The 19,622-nt window shown below is 48.4% G+C and overlaps 1 long non-coding RNA gene across 19 annotated transcripts; it reads left to right on the forward strand.

Annotated features, from left to right (window-relative positions):
* The first annotated feature begins 10 nt into the window (after positions 1-10).
* Positions 11-10,531, forward strand: LOC149915151 (uncharacterized). Of its 19 annotated transcripts, XR_016459616.1 has the most exons (7): positions 11-1,089; positions 1,334-1,428; positions 2,788-3,600; positions 4,608-5,838; positions 6,081-7,186; positions 7,274-7,388; positions 8,779-9,584. It is a non-coding gene; the product is annotated as an uncharacterized LOC149915151 (long non-coding RNA). The 19 variants fall into 19 exon arrangements; XR_016459615.1 differs by having other exon boundaries at positions 11-1,428; XR_016459618.1 differs by lacking the exon at positions 1,334-1,428.
* Positions 10,532-19,622: the final 9,091 nt, after the last annotated feature.

Below are 19,622 nucleotides of genomic sequence, written 5' to 3' on the forward strand. Positions count from 1 at the left end.
CTGCGGGAGGAGGAGGGCGGGGACGTGGGGGACCGCAGCGAGCCCGCGCCCGCGCCGCCACGCCCTGCCCCGCTCCGTGCGGGCCTTGCTGGAGAGCGGCAAGCGCGGGCTGGCGGCTGCCCGGGCGCAGGGGGGGGAGCGGGGCGTCCGGGCGGGCGGCGGGGCCCGGCGATGGCGTGGGGAACCCGCTGGATACGGGCGGCTCCGGGGCACCTTGGCGTCCCGCTGCAGGCGGCGGTCGCGGCAGTTCGGGTAGTTCAGCCCCACGCGGATCGCCTTCTCGGGCTCCTCGCTGGGCGCCGACGGCCGCACTCCCGCCCGGGGCAAGCGGTGCCGGCCCGAGGCCGGCGCTGTGCGGGGCGGGGCTGAGCGCGGGGCGATCAGCTGCTGCTGCTGTTCGGCCGGCTTCTCGGCCGCCTGCACAAGGCGCGCTGCTGGCTCGCGTTCAGCCGAGCGTCGGCCCGCAGCTCCGGATCCTTTTCCTCCACGCGGCCTTCCGGCCGCTCTGCCCCAAGCCCGCAGCGATGCCTGGGGTCGTTGTGACCAACGTGCGGGACCCGGCGTGTGGTGGTGTTGAACCTCGTGCCGTTGGCATCAGCCGTCGATCGGCCTGACCGGAGCCCTCTGCAGGGTCTTTGGAATCCTTAGGCAGATTATAGGAGGATGCCAGAGCCGAGGGGCGATGGGAGGCAGGGAGGGGAGCATCCTGCCGTGCCACCGGCAGCCCGGGGACCACGTGCTGTGGGTGCTGGCACGAAGCTCCTCCATCCGTCAGCACGGGAGCTGCGGTTCTGGCTGCAGCGGCAGGAACTCAGCGCAGCCCTGCAGAGAGCGGTCCGGCAGCACGAGAAGAAGATGACGGCCGTGGAGTGCGAGAGCCTCAGCAGCGTCTGCAGCCCGCGAGGAGCTGAGCAGAGCTGGGAAGAGGAAGCTGTGGGAGTCCTGGGGAGGGACTCCCAGAATAGCAGCGTGAGTGGCAGGATCAGCTGCTTCCTCTCCACTCCTGACACCGTTTCCTTTGAGAAGCCAGTGCAGAAGCCAGACCCCATTGTCACATCTGTGGGGTTGCACAGAACGCACAGGCATGGGGTAAGTTTAGGTTGGATATCAGGACAAATTTCTCTACAGGAAGGGTTGTTGAGCACTGGAATGGGCTCCCTAGGGAGGTGGTTGAGTCACCATCCCTGAATGTGTTTAAAAACCATTTGGATGTGGTGCTCCAGGACATGATTTAGATGAGGGTTGTTAGAGTTGGGGTACTTTGGTCAGGTCGTGGTTGGACTCGATGCTCTTGAAGTTCTTTTCCAACGTGAGCGATTTTGTGATTCTGCAGGGACACAGTGTGTTGGACTACTGTTTGTTGCAGAGCACCAGCACAGGGCAGGACTGGGGACTGGGAAGATCACAGAAGATCACAGAAACACCAAGGTTAGAGAAGACCTGTAAGATCATCCAGTCCAACCATCCACCTATCATCAGTAGTTCTCACTAAACCATATCCCTCAACACAAAATCCAAACATTCCTTGAATACCTCCAGGGTCGGTGACTCCACCACCTCCGTGGGCAGCCCATTCCACTGCCTGACCACTCTTTGAGAGAAGTAGTATTTCCTAACGTCCAGCGTAAATCTCCCCTGGTGCAGCTTGAAGCCATTCCCTCTAGTTCTGTCACCAGTTACATGAGAGGAGAGGCCAACACCCAGCTCACTACAACCTCACTTCAGGTAGTTATAGAGAGCAATAAGGTCTGCCCTGGGCCTCCTCCACACTAGCTGCTAATGGATCGCTCCATTAATGCAAAATTGCTGTAATTAAGAGCAGCTCCTGCACAAGACTGGGCACTGAGACCTTTGTGTCTGTGGGTGATTCTCCAGCAGGTTCTGTGTTAGCTGCACGGGGCTGCTTTCCTTTCTAGGGCCTGGGAACAGATGACAGCACTCTGATCAGAGTGATGGTGTCCTGCTCCGAAAAAGGATCTTTTTAGATCTGCTCTTCTTACCTGTATCCTCTCTTCTGTTCTGCCCTCTTTCTTCTCCCCTCTCGTTCATCACTCTTCTTCCCCCTTACAAGCTCCTCTCTTCCCTTTTTCCTTTGTTCTGCTCAATCTTTTCTCTCCTCTCCTCTCCTCTCCTCTCCTCTCCTCTCCTCTCCTCTCCTCTCCTCTCCTCTCCTCTCCTCTCCTCTCCTCTCCTCTCCTCTCCTCTCCTCTCCTCTCCTCTCCTCTCCTCTCCTCTCCTCTCCTCTCCTCTCCTCTCCTCTCCTCTCCTCTCCTCTCCTCTCCTCTCCTCTCCTCTCCTCTCCTCTCCTCTCCTCTCCTCTTTGTTGGCAAGAGGGCTCCGAGCTCCCTTGCTGGTGCGGAGAGGCTCGGACTCCCTTGCTGGTGCAGAAGGAACGATGAAGGACCTTTACTGAAGATGCTTACAACCTTTTATACCCGTGCAACAGCAACTTACATGTAGGAAGCAGGAGCCTCGTGTGTGTTTACGTCTGGCACAAGTTACTGCTAAGCTTCTTTACTCATTAGCAAGATAATGACTTTCTTTATCCCACATCTCCCCCTTCGCTATTAAGAGAAAAAGAAGCACGGTTCAAAAACAATCCTAAAAGTAGCTAAACTAAAATTAATACACTGAACAAGGATGGGTTCTGTAGAGTACAAACAGCAGTCCATATTAACCAGTTCCAACGATTCCAATTCTTATGATTCCTTGGTGACACAGTTGACAAAGTGCGTCTTGTCGCTGTGAGTCCAAACCACTGATGAAAGTGCTGTGGTCATGTTACAGCAGATGATGAGACGGATGGCCAGACCCCCCAGATTCGCATGAGCACCCCCTGGACACCCCAGGACTCCTCTGGGACATCCCCAGAGCCTTCTGGATGACTCCAGGACCACTCAGACCCACATGAGAACTCCCTGGACCCTACCAAACCCTACTGGGCCATTTCCAGATCAGCCCAGGGACTCCTCAGAGCTCTTGGGCCCATAGTGGGAACTTCCAGATCCTTCCATGGTGCCACAGGACCAACCTGGGGACTCCCTGGACATCCCAAGGTCCCTCTGGGATATCTCCAGACTCTTCTGGTTGAGTCCAGAAGTGCCCCCTGGAGCCCCCAAACCTCTCTAGGATGTCTCATGCAGATCCTTCTGCATGATTCCAAGGGGGGATAAGAGGAGATAAAGGAGGGTGTGGGTGGGGTGAGAAAGGGGTCAGTGGGGCTTTTTTGGGCTGGAAAGGGGGGTTGTGTGGAATCTAGGGGGGGAAGGTGTGAGTGAGTGGGACTGCTGTGGGGTGGAAAGAGGATCTGGTGATGGAGGGAGGGGTGGAATGGGGAAACTGGGGAGTTGTGGGGAGCTTCTATAGTAAAGGAAGTCTAGGGGCAGAGAATGGGGGTTGGGGGAGGGAGGACGGAGGTTCTGACACAGTGCCTGTTCAACAGCTCCCCTCTGTGTCCCTTCCCAGGGAGAAACCACAGTTTGGGCCTGAATGACACTGGGCACACAGCTTCCTTCTTAGCTTGACGTCAAGACACCTTGCTGACACAGATCTTCTGTAAGAGACACAAGGTTAATTTGGAAATCTGTGAGCTTCTCTAAGGTAATGCGTTACATCGAAGATCTAAAGGTAATCACAGAATCATAGAATAGCCTGGGTTGAAAAGGACCACAATGACCATCTAGTTTCAACCCCCTGCTATGTGCAGGGACACCGTCCACCAGACCAGGCTGCCCTGAGCCACGTCCAGCCTGGCCTCGAATGCCCCAAAGGATGGGGCATCCACGTCCTCTATGGGCTACCTTTTAAAATGCCTCACCACCGTCTGAATGCAAAACTTCCCCCTGATATCTAAACTAAATCTCCCCTGTCTCAATTTCAAACCATTCCCCATTATCCTGTCATTATCCACCCTCGTAAACATCTGTTCCCCCTCCAGTTTATACAGTTTAAACGTTTCCTTCAAGTCCTGGGAGGTCTCCCGGAGCCTTCTCTTCTCCAAGCTGAACAAGCCCCGGTCCCTCGTTGCACCAAGAATGCCTCGGCGGCTGCATTTCCCTCGTCCCCCACCAGGGCGCGCTGCTCCCCATCCAGCTCAGCACGCACCCTGCGCTCACTTCCAGGGGGCGTTCTCAGCAGCGTGCGCCCTTTGCACCGGGCAGCCCGGGCTGCGCTTTACTGACGTGCTGCTCGGCCGCGTTCACAACGTGTGCTCCAGTCAGCCCGCAGGCTGTCGGCTTTTCAGCGTCTATTACACAGCCCAGTGCCGGAGCTGGTGTGCGCTAAAGGCACCTGCAGCTGCCGGGACAGCCTGAAGAAAAGCCTCGGGAGGGGTTTGCACGACCCCAGGTGAGCCGTCAGCCCGGCGCTAAGCGCACAGAAGGGAACGCTGCTCAGGGCCTTGGCTGCAGCGTGCGTGCAGAGAACAGTTTTGGATGGCTGGATGGCCCGTTTTGCCATCCAGCTTCCAATGTAAATTTCTGAAGAGGCTGAGGGTAAAGCATGGGAGTGGGGCAATTCTTAGTGTCCAGACTTAATGTAGTTTGAAGTTTGTATCTTAGGCTCTTATGGCTTATTTGCTTACTGTTTTATTAATCGTACTGACTCAGTCTCTACAAGTAAGGAAGAATTACATACTCCATCAACCAGTGAAGCAACAGCAACAGTATTTGTGCAGTCAGCTGCCAGCAGCGGAGAAGCAGAATCCACAGAAACTGCTCGCGTGTCAGAGAATTTACCAGGAGGTGGTGATACAGCTTTTTAGGAAGTAGAACAACTTGCTTGAAGAAGCCTGATGTAGCTTTGTAAGGCTTAACTCAGTTGTTCATGTCTGGATTTCGTGTTTAACCTTAGTATGCCTAATAAGAGGAGAAGCTTGCAATGACTGTAGTCTTCTAGTTTGGCTTCCTGTAAAGAATAGAACTTAATTGCAGGTTAGTATAATGACTAAGCAAGACTGATGGAGCACAAAAAAACAGTATGTAGTGTCCTTTATTTGGAACAGTTAATCTGATGAAGTCTGCAAAATGTTGTCTTCCTCTTTCTGCAATATCTTGTCTGCCTTTCCTCATCCGTTAATCATATTACGACGTCTGTTGTTTTCTTTCTTGCCTTGCCTGCTCTTTTTCTCCTTCAGAAATGCTTGTCTGTCACATGTTTCTCCAGTTCTTTCAAGCTTTTCTTTAACTGTGGAAGATGTGTTAATTGAATGATGTTAAAAGGCAGTAATGTGCACATATAAAGTGAGGAGGATACGCAGCTGTGAGGCCTCCATTTATTATTTTCAGTTGATTCTTATTCTGATCAAATGCCAGTATTAAGTTACTTAGCAGCCTTCATAAGGGGAACACCTGGAATGCTAACAGTGCTGGGTTATCACTCAGCACATCATTCAGCAGACCTGAAATTTCACTGGGAAATATGCTGGCACACTTGATAGCTTAAAAATGAATTTCAAAGGCTGAAATCTGTTGGGCTCTCTCCTTTTGAGAAGGCAGGGCTGTTCGGTCACTTCAGTGCATGATGAGTATAGAGCTGTGGGTACAAAGCCACTGAAGAAAGGAAAACATCGAATAACTTTGGATTATGATGTCAGAATTGTAACAGTGTTGTTGGTGACAAGAACTTCCGGGGAAATCACGCGTTACTGTGCTGTGTTTTAGGTGGAGGTAGTCTGGAGAAGAAGATGAAGGAATTCCCTTCAAAGAGAGGGCGAAATTTTACAGTTGGGCCAGAGATGCTGCTCAGTGGAAGGAACGCGGTGTTGGAGAGCTCAGGGTCCTCTTCCATACACAGAAGAAGTGTTACAGGATCCTTATGAGAAGGGACCAAGTTCTTGAGGTGTGTGCAAAGCATGTCATCGCTAAAGAAATTAACTTAGTGCCCTCTGAAACATCAAACAGTGTTTTAATTTGGACAGCTACAGGTGATGCTGGTTAGTCGGTTGAGTGGTTTTTACAGTTCTTTTCAGTATCTTCTGTAGTTTGTTTGGCTTTGTTTTACCCTGGAGATTATACAGAACAAAAGCTGCTGATCTCTGGCTGCAGTGACTAGAGCTAAGGAAATCTCGGATTTGTTTTCAGATGGTGAAGTGAAAGTAGAGCAATTTGGGGTCAGAGCTAAAGTTCAAGAACTGGCCAATTCTTTTGAGAGGAGATTTGAAGAATGCCAGCAAAGCTTGTCAGAGCTGCAGAAGGGCCACCTCTCTCTGGCAGCGGAGCTGTCAAAGGACACCAACCCTGTTGTTGTGTGTTTTGTTTCTGCCAGTGACGAACCTGTAGGACACACAACCACGGAGCTGCTTTCAAATATTGTCCCTCGAACAGCTGAAAATTTCAGGGCCCTGTGCACAGGGGAGAAAGGCTTGTGGGTTCAAGAATACCACATTTCACAGAATAGTTAGTGACTTCGATGTCAGGTAAGCTTAATGTGAAGGCTTTTCATTGAGAGAAAAAACCCATCTGGGCTGCAGCACTCCATGAATCCTGCCTGAAAGTGGGCTTTTCCAGTTCTTGAATGTGGTGAGAGTAGCCGAAATCAGCAGGGCTGCAGTCAGCAGCGATGCCTCAAGCTTTCCCGACACTTCTAGAGACCATCGCATTTTATTCTTGGAAAGCTATGACTTCAGTGGAATGCCACAGACTTGCATGTTAGACTTCGTTTCGTTCATACCTGTTATCTGCCTGATCACTTCTCTTTGGCAGCTGTTTGATCTGTAGGCTCTTCAGAGCCGGGTGTCAGCCTTTGGCAGCAGCAGGAGGCGGAGCTCCCGACGTATTGCAGGCAGCGTTTGCGCTGCTCAGGGCCTTGGCTGCAGCGTGCGTGCAGAGAACAGCGTGAGTGTTTGGCATGGCTGTGCAGCAGAGAATATGAAATGGTAGTTTTCTCACTTCCTCAGTGCCTCCCAGCACAGGACTCTGTGGTAGATCAGAAATTGGTGTGCGTGTTGGATTTGCTGTTTAGCAAGTGCATTCTCCTGCTGTATCTCTGTGTGTCTTTGTATTCTACTGTACTTTGACTGCAGGAGTTTTCTCGCAGGAGGGTCAGGGCCATCCAAACTCAGTTCTGTTGTGCTTTGAGTATGGAGCTCTTTCAAGCCTTGATTCTAGGCCTAGTGGAGTAGAAGCCAACACTGTGCGAACAACAGTTGAAAAGTGTCCTTTTCTAGAAGAGGAGCAAGGCAAAAATGGTGATGTAATTCTAGCGATTCAGTTGCAGGCTTCTTTTAACTTTGTGTAGCATGGCATTTTACATCCTGTTACTGTGTTTCCTACAGGTGAGTTCGTTATTGGTTGCGTTACTAAAGCTATGAACAACCACTGGAAGTGCTTCTGCTGTGATATCTGCCAACAAGTATTGGCAGGAGTTGGATTCGTCAAGAATGACGGCAGGTGGGTCTTCACCCTTCCTTCTATCACTGATAATGATGAAAATGGAATGACAGTTGGGAGGGATGGTTATGGTTCCTAAGGCTTTCCTGCTGAGATGGAGTAACCAAAGTGTCTTTTATGAGAAAAAGGTCTAAGAATGCATCACAAAACTGAGAGTGGATATCTTAAAATGTGTGCATAAAATATTAACTACTTGTCTACTTCGACACCGGATTTCCTGTCAAGTGTGTTTTGTACCTGGTGATGTTTCAGGATGAGTAGGATACACTGTGGTAGACACTTAAAAACAAATCAGATGCAGAAGTTTTGTCATTTTTAAATAGGTTTTTATTTTCCCAACATGGGTTCCCCAATTTGAGTCCAGTTTATCACCTTTTTCACTAATAAATGCGCTCATTTCAGTGGGATCCTTCACGTTTTTTTTTTTTTTAAGTAAACTGTGTAGCCATTGATTTCATGCTTTTAATGCAATACACGTGGTTATGTAGAGAGTTAGGGCCCGTTTTGCCATCCAGCTTCCAATCTAAATTTCTGAAGAGGCTGAGGGTAAAGCATGGGAGTGGGGCGGGATGAAAGTCTGCAATTTGCAGCACAGGGTGGTACCATAGGAAATAGGAAATCTGAGTGCAAACTTGCTTATAGCAGCAAAATGATTGACATTATTTTTCTAATACAAAGGGCAGAAAATTGGTTGTCTTCAGCTGCTTCAGTCATTATCTTGCCTATGTTCTTTGCTTTTAGTTGAGTTGCACAAAGTGTGTTTTTCTTTTCAGATTTCCTTCATCTCGTTTCATCAGCTTCTGCAGCTGCAGAATACATAGCTGCATGTTTTTACATCCCCCAGTGATGCATGGATGAGGGGGCATTGTAGGATATAACACACGTTACTAGTTGTTTGCTTTTTAGTACAAAGGAAGCTATCATTTCATTATCATGGCAGAGGCTGATTTGAAGAACAACCTGTAGTGTTGTGTCAGCGGTATTGTCAGCTTATATTTTTCTTTCTCTGATGTTTGATATCACGGGGAAAATGCAGAGGAGTGCATTTTTCTTTCCTTCAATTACATTTAAGTAAATCTAAAAGAAACCTGTGCTAAGAGAGCCAGAATGTAAGCCAGGCATGACTACAGCTTTCTAACCTGTTTGAGACAAGCTCCGTAGCTATTTTCATAGAGATTTGATGCATCCTACTTAGCAGGCTTTTCTCAGAATCAATCAAGCTTGTTTAAAAAAATAATCATATTGAACTGTCGTATTTGATGCTGCTAAAGACATTATTATAGTATAAATCCTGTTACTGAAACAAGTGCTAAAAATTAAATGATCTCTACGGAAGCTCTGAAGTTGAAATTGTTCTATTCATGCTCTCAATTAATGAATTTTTGAACAGGAAGGAATTCACTGCTGATGCTCACGAACCGAAAGGAGAATAATTACATGGTTTACCTGCCGTGACAAAATGGGCGTCCCCATCTGTGGAGCACGTGGAAGACCAGTTGAAGGACGTGTGGTGAATGCTATGGGCAAACAGTGGCACGTGGAGGTAAGCATCAGCTGACACGTTGTCTTTCACAAGTGTAAAGGTTAACGTACTTACCTGGAATATCGCTGATCAGCTTCCATGAAAGGGTTAGAAAAGTGTGCAGCAGTGATCAGCAAATGCATCTCCTAATCCCATTTTCAACCTTGATGTGCCTGATCTTCCACTGAGAAAAGACCTCTGCCTGCGGAGCTAAAATCAGGAGATGTCCCAGGAAGCATTGCGAGGTCCTTGCAGAAGAAAATGTCACCAAGTGAGAAGCAGGATATATGGAAAGGCAGTAAAGTTCTGTGACAAACGTAGTGCTAGTGGGCATTATAACGTTTCTATGGCTTCCAGTTACTTGCCACGTAAGTATCTCTAAAGCAGTTTAGGTGACAGTTCATATTTCAAGTCTCTGTACAAGATTTACTTCTTTATCTTCCATTTAAGTTATAAAGATAAGCAGTCTAGTCCTTTTGTTGTGAAAATATCCTGTAGCATGTACTTTCTTCACAAGATGCAGTGGTGCTGAAAATGTAGTCTTTGTCATTAATAACGTATCAGAATCACTTCAGTGCATTTTTTTTGTAACTTTTGGGTTGAAATGTTAAAGACAGTAAAAGGAATGTTACTTTAGTGATCTAAAAGTACAAAACAATAGTTGTAATTCTTATTTTCAGGATAGCTGGGCTAATCAGAATCTAGTTGCTCTTCAAGCTTAGTGTTGCTTATGTTGAGCTGTTTCAAGCTTTTACAGATGTTTAAATGGGAGCAGCTAATGACACCCAGTTTTCCCCAAGAACATAAAGACGACTTGCCACTCAGGAGTAGTGGTTTAACACAAAGCTTTTGAATGGCGTGGTCTTCCTTACAGCTGCAGTTCTAAGATGACTGTGTGTTAAGATCAGCTGCATCAAGCAGCTCTTTCATCCGGTTGCTGAAGACTAACAAAGACTAAATTTGTCAGAGGACAGCACCTAGCATTTAAAGAAGAGGTATATGTAGTTGTACCGTTTCCCTCCAGACTCCCTTGACTGTGCAGTCCAGCACCATAATGGATAGACCTTTATTCTTTGGAAGCCAGGTGCAAGGTGTTGTGTACACATCTCTGCTTGGATAAATAAAGGAGGATTACATTTGGGAGTTCTGCAAATTTGCAGGTGGATCCTAAATTTGTCAGCGATGAAGGGCAGGTGATTGAAGTATGCTGGCATCCCTGCAGACAATAAATGCCATGACATGATTAGCAATAGTATTGCAGTCAGGATAGAGCAAGAACATACACCAGGCAAGAGTTGTGTGTTGAGTGGATGTACAGATGTTCAGCTGGATGTTTACTAAAAATGCATATGTGACTCTTCATTGCTGGATTTCCAATGCTCAGATGTTCAGGATTAGGGAAGCAGCAAAACAAAACCATATTTGTAGAGGGTGGAGCAGATGTAGAGAAATATTTTCATTTTTAATATCATGAAGACATTTGTAATTAGATGACGCAAGATTCAATTGGAAACCCAAATCAGACTTGCCATCCTTCTCCTTTTATTTCAGTTTAAATAAAACAGGAAAGCTATTGAGATACATTTGAGAAATTACCGTCAATAAAATCATTGCTTGAAAACTTTGTTGTTTCTACTTCCTCCTCAGCTGTTTTGTTTCCCCTGCAGTCATGTGATTGAAGGAGATGGTAAGCAGTTCTCTAGCTGTTTTCTTAGCTTAGTTACGTTTTGATGAAAGTTCTTTCTAAAAGTGGAAGGAAGGTCCTTTGTTGAATCCCTCACTGCTCCCATTAGACCGCAAAGAGGCATTCTCTCTATCAGACATCAGGATAGGTGTGATTAGTCAGAGGCCAAATGGGAAGAAGACCTTACAGCAGCTGTTTTGTGATGATGGAAGATGAAACAGGAGCTAAAGAGAAACCTTTTAGTAATAACCAAAGGCCAGAGATGCTGGGAGATGCAGAGGAGGCTTCCTGCCCCACCGGCTTTAAAAAGGGACACATACCGCTGTGAGGGTGACCACATAGGCATCTCCCCAAATGAACTTAGGGATCCATGACCCAGATTTGTAAAATATTTAGATACTGAACAATTTAGGTGGGCTTTGTGAGGGATTATTTTTTATTAAGTGCCTAGCTTCTATTGTTTCAGTTTGGTTCCTGGAGATATTCACCTATCTGTCACAGGCACCTGTCTTTTGAAAATAGAGGCTGATGATAATTGCACAAAACCAGGAAGGGATTGTACCTGGAAAGATCTGTCCTGCAAAGGCATAAGTGCAAGTGTCTTAATTTTAAGGAGGAGAGATTGTTTGGTGGGCTTTTTGGACTGTCATCAATGATGAAATGCCCTAAGGCAAATCATTTCACGTGCGTCATGCCACGTTATTTTGTCCCTAGCTCTACAGCTCCCTCACCTAACACTGTAATACACGTCTTAGCCTCACCTAGGCCAAATCCATTCTCAAAGCGGGAGGAAGCCTCTGGTATACAAAAGGAGCCATAAAGTAGCTCATAGTCATGTGGGTCATGTAGTCATATAGGGTGAGACCTACGTTCCAGAAATGCGCTTTCCCCACACTTGGGGACTGGGCTGGACCTCGGCGGCTGCATTTCCCTCGTCCCCCACCAGGGCGCGCTGCTCCCCACTCAGCTCAGCACGCACCCTGCGCTCACTTCCAGGGGGCGTTCTCAGCAGCGTGCGCCCTTTGCACCGGGCAGCCCGGGCTGCGCTTTACTGACGTGCTGCTCGGCCGCGTTCACAGCGTGTGCTCCAGTCAGCCCGCAGGCTGTCGGCTTTTCAGCGTCTATTACACAGCCCAGTGCCGGAGCTGGTGTGCGCTAAAGGCACCTGCAGCTGCCGGGACAGCCTGAAGAAAAGCCTCGGGAGGGGTTTGCACGACCCCAGGTGAGCCGTCAGCCCGGCGCTAAGCGCACAGAAGGGAACGCTGGAAGGGCCGCTAGAGGCAGATGTTGCCTGCTGGGTCCCCGAAGGGAAACTGCGGGCTGCCGGGGAGAGAGAGGGGAGTGGAAATTCCCCCGTTGGAGGCTTCCCATTCAGACACTCCAAAGGAGGCATCGGGGAGTTGAAAGCTGCCATCAATCCATGCGTGCAGAGCTGTGGAGCGGGATCATCTCGTGTCTGCCGTGGCCCAGAGGGAGAAACGCACTCCCGGCTGGGCTGCGTTACACAGAGCCAACCGGGCAGCAGAGCACGCTGAGCTCCTCTGCTCACTTCCTCACTGTCCCAGCTGCAACCCCTTCCTGTGCCTCTCGGAGCCCAAGCCGGGCTGCAACACGCCTGGGAACCGCTGCTCCCCTCGTTGCAGCCCGTCTGGCCCAGCAAACCTGCCGTGCTGGGCAGGAGCTGGAGCCGGGACCGGGCTCCCGCCTGGGCTACAGCAGTGCCGGTTCCGCCCCGCCCGGTGCCGCTCCCCGCTGCCCTCCCGCCGCTGCTGGCAGGGGGCAGGAAGCGTGCGCTCCTCTGCACGAGGCACGAAGGGCTCCTACCTTGGGTGCGGAGCAGGCTGCTCCCACCTCCGGTGCAGGCAACCGGGCTCCTGGGAGTCGCTCCTGGGAGAGCAGGGGATGCCGAGTGCCCGCAGCCCGGAGCTGGCCGCAGGACGGCCTTGCTGCACCTCCTGCCGCCGCGGTGCTGCCCGGATGGCTTCCAGCCAGGCTCTGGCCGCTTCGGCACAGCCTCAGGTGCCGGGCAGCAATTCCCACAGCGAGCACGCCCCGAGCCGGCTGCCAGGCCGTGGGCAGTTTCGCAGCTCGTTCTCGTGGCACATCTGCACCCGTGGGAGAGAGGGGAGGATGGGGGCTGTGTTTTGTCACGCTAATGAAGCGTCGCTCTCTGCTCCGTCCCTTTGCTTCCTTTGCTGGGGCCATTCGCACATCCTTGCGGTCGCACATCCCCACGTTGCTGTCCTGGCGCTCCTTTAACTCCTCTCACCCGTGAGCAGGTCCCAGAAGAGGCAATCTCCGGCTGCCCTGCTCTCGAGGGCAGCATCTCCCTGCAGCTGGCTCACTTCCTCACTGAGCGCTGCCCATGGCACTCATGGCACGTTTCTCCTCACTGAGCGAGTGACTTCTACTGCTAACAACTTCCTATCCTGCTTTCTCAATTCGGTCTTCTCTGCAAGGCATGAGCATGGTTAAGCTCTCTACTTTACGAGGGCCAGCTCTGCTGTTCACTTATGTAGATCTACTGACTTTAAGGTCACCCAGAAGGAACCGCCCTCGGGGTAACCGGGGGTTTGTGTCCGGAGAAGACTGCTTCCTTTTCTATTGCATTTTCTGTGGGGCAAAAGTGGCTCCAAGTTTCACTTGGCAATGTTTAAACTCTACACATCTTTCTGCAGGAGATCTTCCTCTGAACTTTGCCGTGATCACAGCCGCATCTCTTTCCTTTGTGCTGGTAACCCAGCTGCACACATGACCAAAATTATTTCCTCCGCTCACATCAAAGTCTTCTAGAAAGCAATGGTTTTGTAACAAAAGGGCCAGTATCCCTATGGCAGAGGAGGTCAACACATCCTCTTCTGACTCTGCTCTTGAGAAGAAAAAAGAAAAAGAAAAAACAAACAAGGAAGCTAACAAAGAAGCCCACCCTAGTCTAGTCTGGGACATGGTTCACCAGATTCTTCCAAGTGTTCTCACTTCTGTCTCACTCAAGGCTAAACAGAACTTCCATATGTGTGGAAGAACACAGATCATGGCCTGAACAGGATGACTTGTGGAAAATCAAACTCCATAACCACAAAGTGGTTATAAAGCAGGTATATTTTGAGTTACAGCACTGCACACACACGCTGGGTACTGAGGGAGTAGCCTCTCCTAACATGCACACCGTAAAAGGACAGTTTAAGGATATTTATGGAGACAAGTTACACATATGCAAGAATAGGAGAGGATATTACAATTGATTCTAAGAAAGGAGGTGTAGATTATTCTGATATTACCCTTAGTATAGGAGGAGATATTCACTGGTTCCAAGAAGTTATAATATTCTCCACCCCAACTGCTGAGTTACTGTGGCTTGCAGCTCTTATTCCTTGCTGTAGTGGCACAGCAAGGAACCAGTAAGTGAGCACGAGTGCCTGGAGCGGTGCGAGAGATGCGTTCCTCGGCTCACCTCCCCCTTCTCCAGGCTGCTGCTAGGAAGGGTGAGTCAACCCCCCCTCTGACGTCCCCCCCGAAGCGACTGCGTGTGGGAATGTAAGAAAAACTGCACGGAGCAGCAGCTGCGGAGCAAGATAAGCGGCATGAGAACCAAGGACACCTTCAGAAGAAGAAAGAACATCTCACGTCTCTGATTGGCTAAGCACCTGTGTGAACGGTTGAGGAGTGTTTTGCAGAATGCTCTGTTAACATGTATAAATAGAGTAGTGCTTAACAATAAAGCAGACTAATAGCCTTTAACCACATTGGTGTGCTGTTATGTCTCTAGCGCGTCCTGAGAGTCCAGAGACTTCCCCACATTTGGTGCCCGAACAGGGACCCTTCGTGGGACGATTCGGGGAAGTGGACAACGGCAGGACGGTCGCGACAGAGGTTGGCACCGTGTTGCGGTAGCTGGGTTAGGCGCCGACGTAAGTGCTGCGGTTAGCTGGAGCGGGGTCACGACCCGCCCTCTGTATCCACGATGGAGTGGGAAGCTGCGGAGAAACTGCCGTTAAATATTCTCTCTAAGAGAGGGGAGCAGTCATCTCCTAAAGGCATGGCCGAGACCCTGGTGCACTGGGCTCGGAAGAAGGGACATTTGTCAGAAGTGGCGCTGATATTCAGCGTTGACAAATGGTGTGATATTGGGGACTGCATGTGGGAATCAGTCATTAATGGTGGAAAGGAAGAAAAACTATTGCGGCCCCTTGACCCCTTGTGGAGGTCTGTTATTAACTCTTTGAAAGCTATGCAAGCCAAGCGACAGGCAGCCGCTGCAGCTATGCAGGCACTGGCCGGTACAACAACTAATTTGGCTTCAGAGTTTGACATGCCTGTTCGGGGTATCACACACCCTGTGTGTTCCTCGGCGGGTCAAGTAAAAGCATTGGTAGGGGCTGCAGCTCCTGATCTTTCAAATGACACTGCTACTGAGTCATCTGCAGTAGTGCAGCAGGAAAAAAGGACTATATCTGACATCACCCCTGATGGACATTGCCAGGAGCAGCCTCCTGCCGAATCAGAGAGCGTCGGTGAGGGTGAGGGATTAGAAAAACTGGATTGCAAGGTTAAAATATTAACAGAGCGATTATGTAATCTGGAAATCTGTATGTGGCAAAAAAAAGATACGGGGCCTGACCGAGGCTCTCAACTAGTGCCTTCTACGGGTCCTGACCTACCGACAGTGCCTTTTGCTCCACCGACTCATCCGGCAGCGCCGCCCGACTGAACTACGGAGAGCTCGTTTCGCGCGCGCCCGCACCGTTCTGCGGGACAGGGGCTGAGCGGTCGGGATCTGTGCGGAGTTCATCACTGGTGAGGGAGCAGCCGGTAAATCTTGCAGCGTTACTGTTAGTTGACGTTTCAGAATCAGCCTGTAGTTACCTTAGCATTGGTTACTTTTCTCAAATGGTAAAGCAAAAATGTTCCTGAATTTCCGAAAACTGGATTCTCTTTCTATGGAGAGTTTTGGGGCAAAATTGGTGCAAAACTCCGGGAGGTTTTTATTACTATGACAGCACAGCTGCTAAACTTTTATCTGTTTGGAACCAAATAATGGAAGGGCTTAAACAAATTCGACAAGGAAGAATTTCTTCCGATTATTCCCCATCGCCCTCCCTCCCACCCCCGTCGCTACCCCTCGGTGCAGAAAGCAGCCCTGGTCCGCATTCCGCATTCGGTCCGCAGCTCCGACCCCACCCCTGACCGCGGGGAAAAGAAATCGCAACTCCGTCCCTTCCCTCACCCCTCCACCCCCCATCGCTGCTGCCCTCGGCTCCGTCCCTGGCGCTCATCCCGCTCCCACCCTCCGCCCCACCCCCGTTGCTCGGGGTGACGCTGCTTTCCTCTACCCCGCCTACGTTCCCTCACCTGCGTCTCTGCAGCCTGCGTGTAACTTAGAGCCAATAACGGACCTGCTTATATTTCTAAAGGCATTCGAACTTTCCTCCAAGAATAGGGTGTTTAGATATATTACAGGCATTCCTCATTCTCCCACTGGACAAACTATCATTGATCATACTCATCTAACATTGAAATCCATTCTTAATAAACAAAAAAGGGGAATATGGGAGACACACCACAAGAAAGACTGTAAGTGTTTTGCTTTCTCTGTGCCATCTGTCAATAAAGTGGAGCCAGCCTCTCGGTATCAATGGGTTGTACTGCCTCAAGGCATGAAGAATTCTCCAATTGTGTGTCAGATATTCGTAGCCACACCTTGCAACCTATTTGTAAAGCAAACCCTCATATGATTATTTATTATTACATGGATGGCATACTGTGCTGTTCAGGAACAGCCTTTTGATAATAGCTGGGAAATGCAATTAATCTCCCATCTCTCTCAATTTGGCCTTACAGTGGCACCGGAGAAAGTGAAATGCACCTTTCCTATGTTAAATTTGGGTTGGAAATTATCAGATGCTATGATATGCCCTCAGACTGTAGAATTGAAAATTGACATTTCCACACTCACTGACTTACAAACTCTTTTAGGTCGCTTACAATGGCTACGGCCAACGGTTGGCATTTCCAATGTTCAATTAGAACTGCTGTTGTCAAGAGGGAGATGTGCTAATGATGCTATCCTATTGACGCCTGAGGCTAAGCAGGCTCTAATTCAGATTACCCCCCAAATTCAATCAGCAGCTAGCTATTGTCAGTCCTTACATCACAACATCTCCCTTGTCTTGTATGTCCAGGAGAAGCATGCTGTCGCAGTCATTTGTCAATGAAAACAAAAACAAACAAACAAACAAAAAAACCCACACTTCTCCTCAAAACAGGCCTACTAAACAATCTTCTACTTCTCCTTCTGTGGTTTTTTTTTTTTTTTTTTTTGCTGAAATGGCTGTTTCCCCCTGCTCAGCCTCGGTCGTCCTTGATGACTCGTATCAATATAGTAGCTGAACTGATTCATGTGGGCAGAGAGAGAGTTCTCTGCATAGCGGGGCAAGAACCTGACGATATTAGTTTACCTTTTACCTTGCTGTGGGCAGAGTGGGCGTACTGTCACTCCCTCTCCTTACAGTTTGCTTCAGAAGGGTACCCTGGTCATTTTCATTTAGAACGCCCTGATCAGCGAGTAGCGTTGTTTCTGGAAAAAAAACTGAAGGATTGGAATACCTCGGTATTCGAAATGATCGGTGGATGGTCGCACAGTATATACTGACACTGGATGCTGGAGCCACAAAGCTGTCTGTGTGTGGTGGGACAATAGCTGGAAGCATCAGTTTGTGCCAATGGAGCTGCAAGACAGTTTACAAACTATGGAACTAAAAGCAATTTTGTGGGCCTTTACTGCGTGTCCAAATGAACCTCTAAATGTTGTAACTGATTCCCTCTACACGGCTGGCATATGTCAAAGAATTGAGGATGCCCACATTAGAGATAACAAGAATGTGTGCCTTATCTCTCTGTTTTTACGTCTTAAACACACATTACGGCGAAGAAAGGAACCATATTGTGTCATCCACATTCGCAGTCACCTAAACACTGTTGGTTTAGGGCAGGGTAATGCTGTTTGCTGATAAATTGGTTGTTGTAACTCCTGTTAATCTGTTCGATGCTGCTCGTATCTCTCATGAGATGTTTCATCAAAATGCCCGTGGTTTACATAGACAGTTTAATATTGGTGTGAATGATGCAAGGTTGATAGTTCAGACATGTCCACAGTGCAGTTACCGTAACAGTGGCCTTGGGCTGGGGACTAATCCCCGAGGATTGAAAGCATTGGAAGTGTGGCAAACGGATGTCACCCATATTGCAGAGTTTTGGTTGATTGCGATGTGTTCATGTTGCTATCGACACTTACTGGATTTATATGGGTTTCTCCCTTAGCGGGTGAATCTGCTAGATACGTCATTAAACATTGGATTGCATGTCTTGCTATCTTGGGAGTTCCAAAACAAATTAAAACGGATAATGGGCCAACCTAAAAGTTGCAGTCAGTACAGTCCTTTTTGCAAAAGTGGGGAGTTCAACGTAAGTTCGGGATCCCACATGCTCCTCCAGGTCAGGCTATTATAGAGCGCACACATGCTACACTAAAAACACAACTAAACCGAATGAGCGATACACGTGATGTGCCAGATCGCCTCATGAGCGTTCTTTTCTCCCTTAACTTCCCTTTTGTACGAGGAGGCTCATATAGCTCATACATGCTATAACCGTGCATCATTCAGGCACTAGTATGAGAATGCTATCTGAGACTGCAAAAGTATCTTACAAAGATCCATTGACTGGAGATTGGAAGGGCCCAAGTACTACCATACTTGTAGAAGGAGGTTATTTTTGCCTTTTCACAGATGATGGCCCTATTTGGATTCCTGCTCGCAGTGTTTGCCCTTGGTGCAGAAGCACTACCTGAACCGCACCAAATCAACTCGTGGCAAAATATGTGGGTCACCTGGACTAAATCAACAGGCTGGACCAACTTCTGCTTAATACTTGCTTCTGCCACTGATCCCTTCCAAACTTGTTTTATAGGGATGTTGTTTCTCAATGATTCTGACTTTTCTGCTTACTCCACAGGTAGTTGCAATGTACTGGATACTCCAGGTGATTGTTCTTTTTTAAACTTCTTAGGAGTCTCAATACCACAATACCCTGGGACTCACAGGAGTTAAATCTTCTTGGAACTCAAAAGATCGGTAACACATCTAAGGGATGGAAGAAAACATGTTTTATGTTTGGAAATACCAGGAAATGTTTTGGGGGGTCCATGTTACATTGGTAAATTCACTATATTTTCTCTCACTTTCCAGGACATGCGTGATATCCACTCTAAACATAGCGCACGGGTAGCATTTAGCTGTCCTTATACCAGGAGCTGTTGCTAGGAATAGGCGTTATAACCATTAGTATAGTTATCCGTATTGTAAAATGCTTACTTAACAAACTGTCCACTACTGTCTTGCTTGCGCAAAAGGAAGAAGGGGGAATGGTTGTGCGTACTGCCATTGCAGCTCACGGAACCCACAAAAAGAACAGTGTCAGGATGCGAAATGATGAGAAAGACTGAAACCAGGCTTGAAACGACCATGAACTCATAGTGATTGGGATTGTGTGCTGCTTATTATTATTTGGTTTTGCTTTGTAACTTGTTGTATTGCAAGTAGCAGCAGTAGCAATCATTGTTGTGTGGTTTTTATTTTTTATTTTTATTTTTTTTTAGAAATAGATTGAATGTGAATTAACAGGATTTAATGTTACTAATGCTGAAATCTATGGAGATAGCTATTTTAATGTATTAGTAGCGCTACGACAAAACCTGGAAAGGAATCCCAAGCAAAGGGATGACCTTATATTATAGAATGATTAACTCTCTTTCATCCCACTATTCGGGAATTTAAAATATGATCATGAAGCACCTGAGACAAAGGCACACACTAAGAGAGTTAACCTTGATAGTTCATTCTGCAAGCAGATGTTCCATTTGGCCTCTGTATCACGCACTGGCCATGCGGATGCAGTGTGCAAATGGAAAATACTCTTCGGACCCTGAGAAGAATAAAAGAGAGAATCTGTGGTGGGTGAGAGAGGAAAAGTG

This window comes from Phasianus colchicus, chromosome 23, assembly GCF_987193195.1.
Source record: "Phasianus colchicus chromosome 23, bPhaCol1.hap1.1, whole genome shotgun sequence".
Lineage (NCBI taxonomy): Eukaryota > Metazoa > Chordata > Aves > Galliformes > Phasianidae > Phasianus > Phasianus colchicus.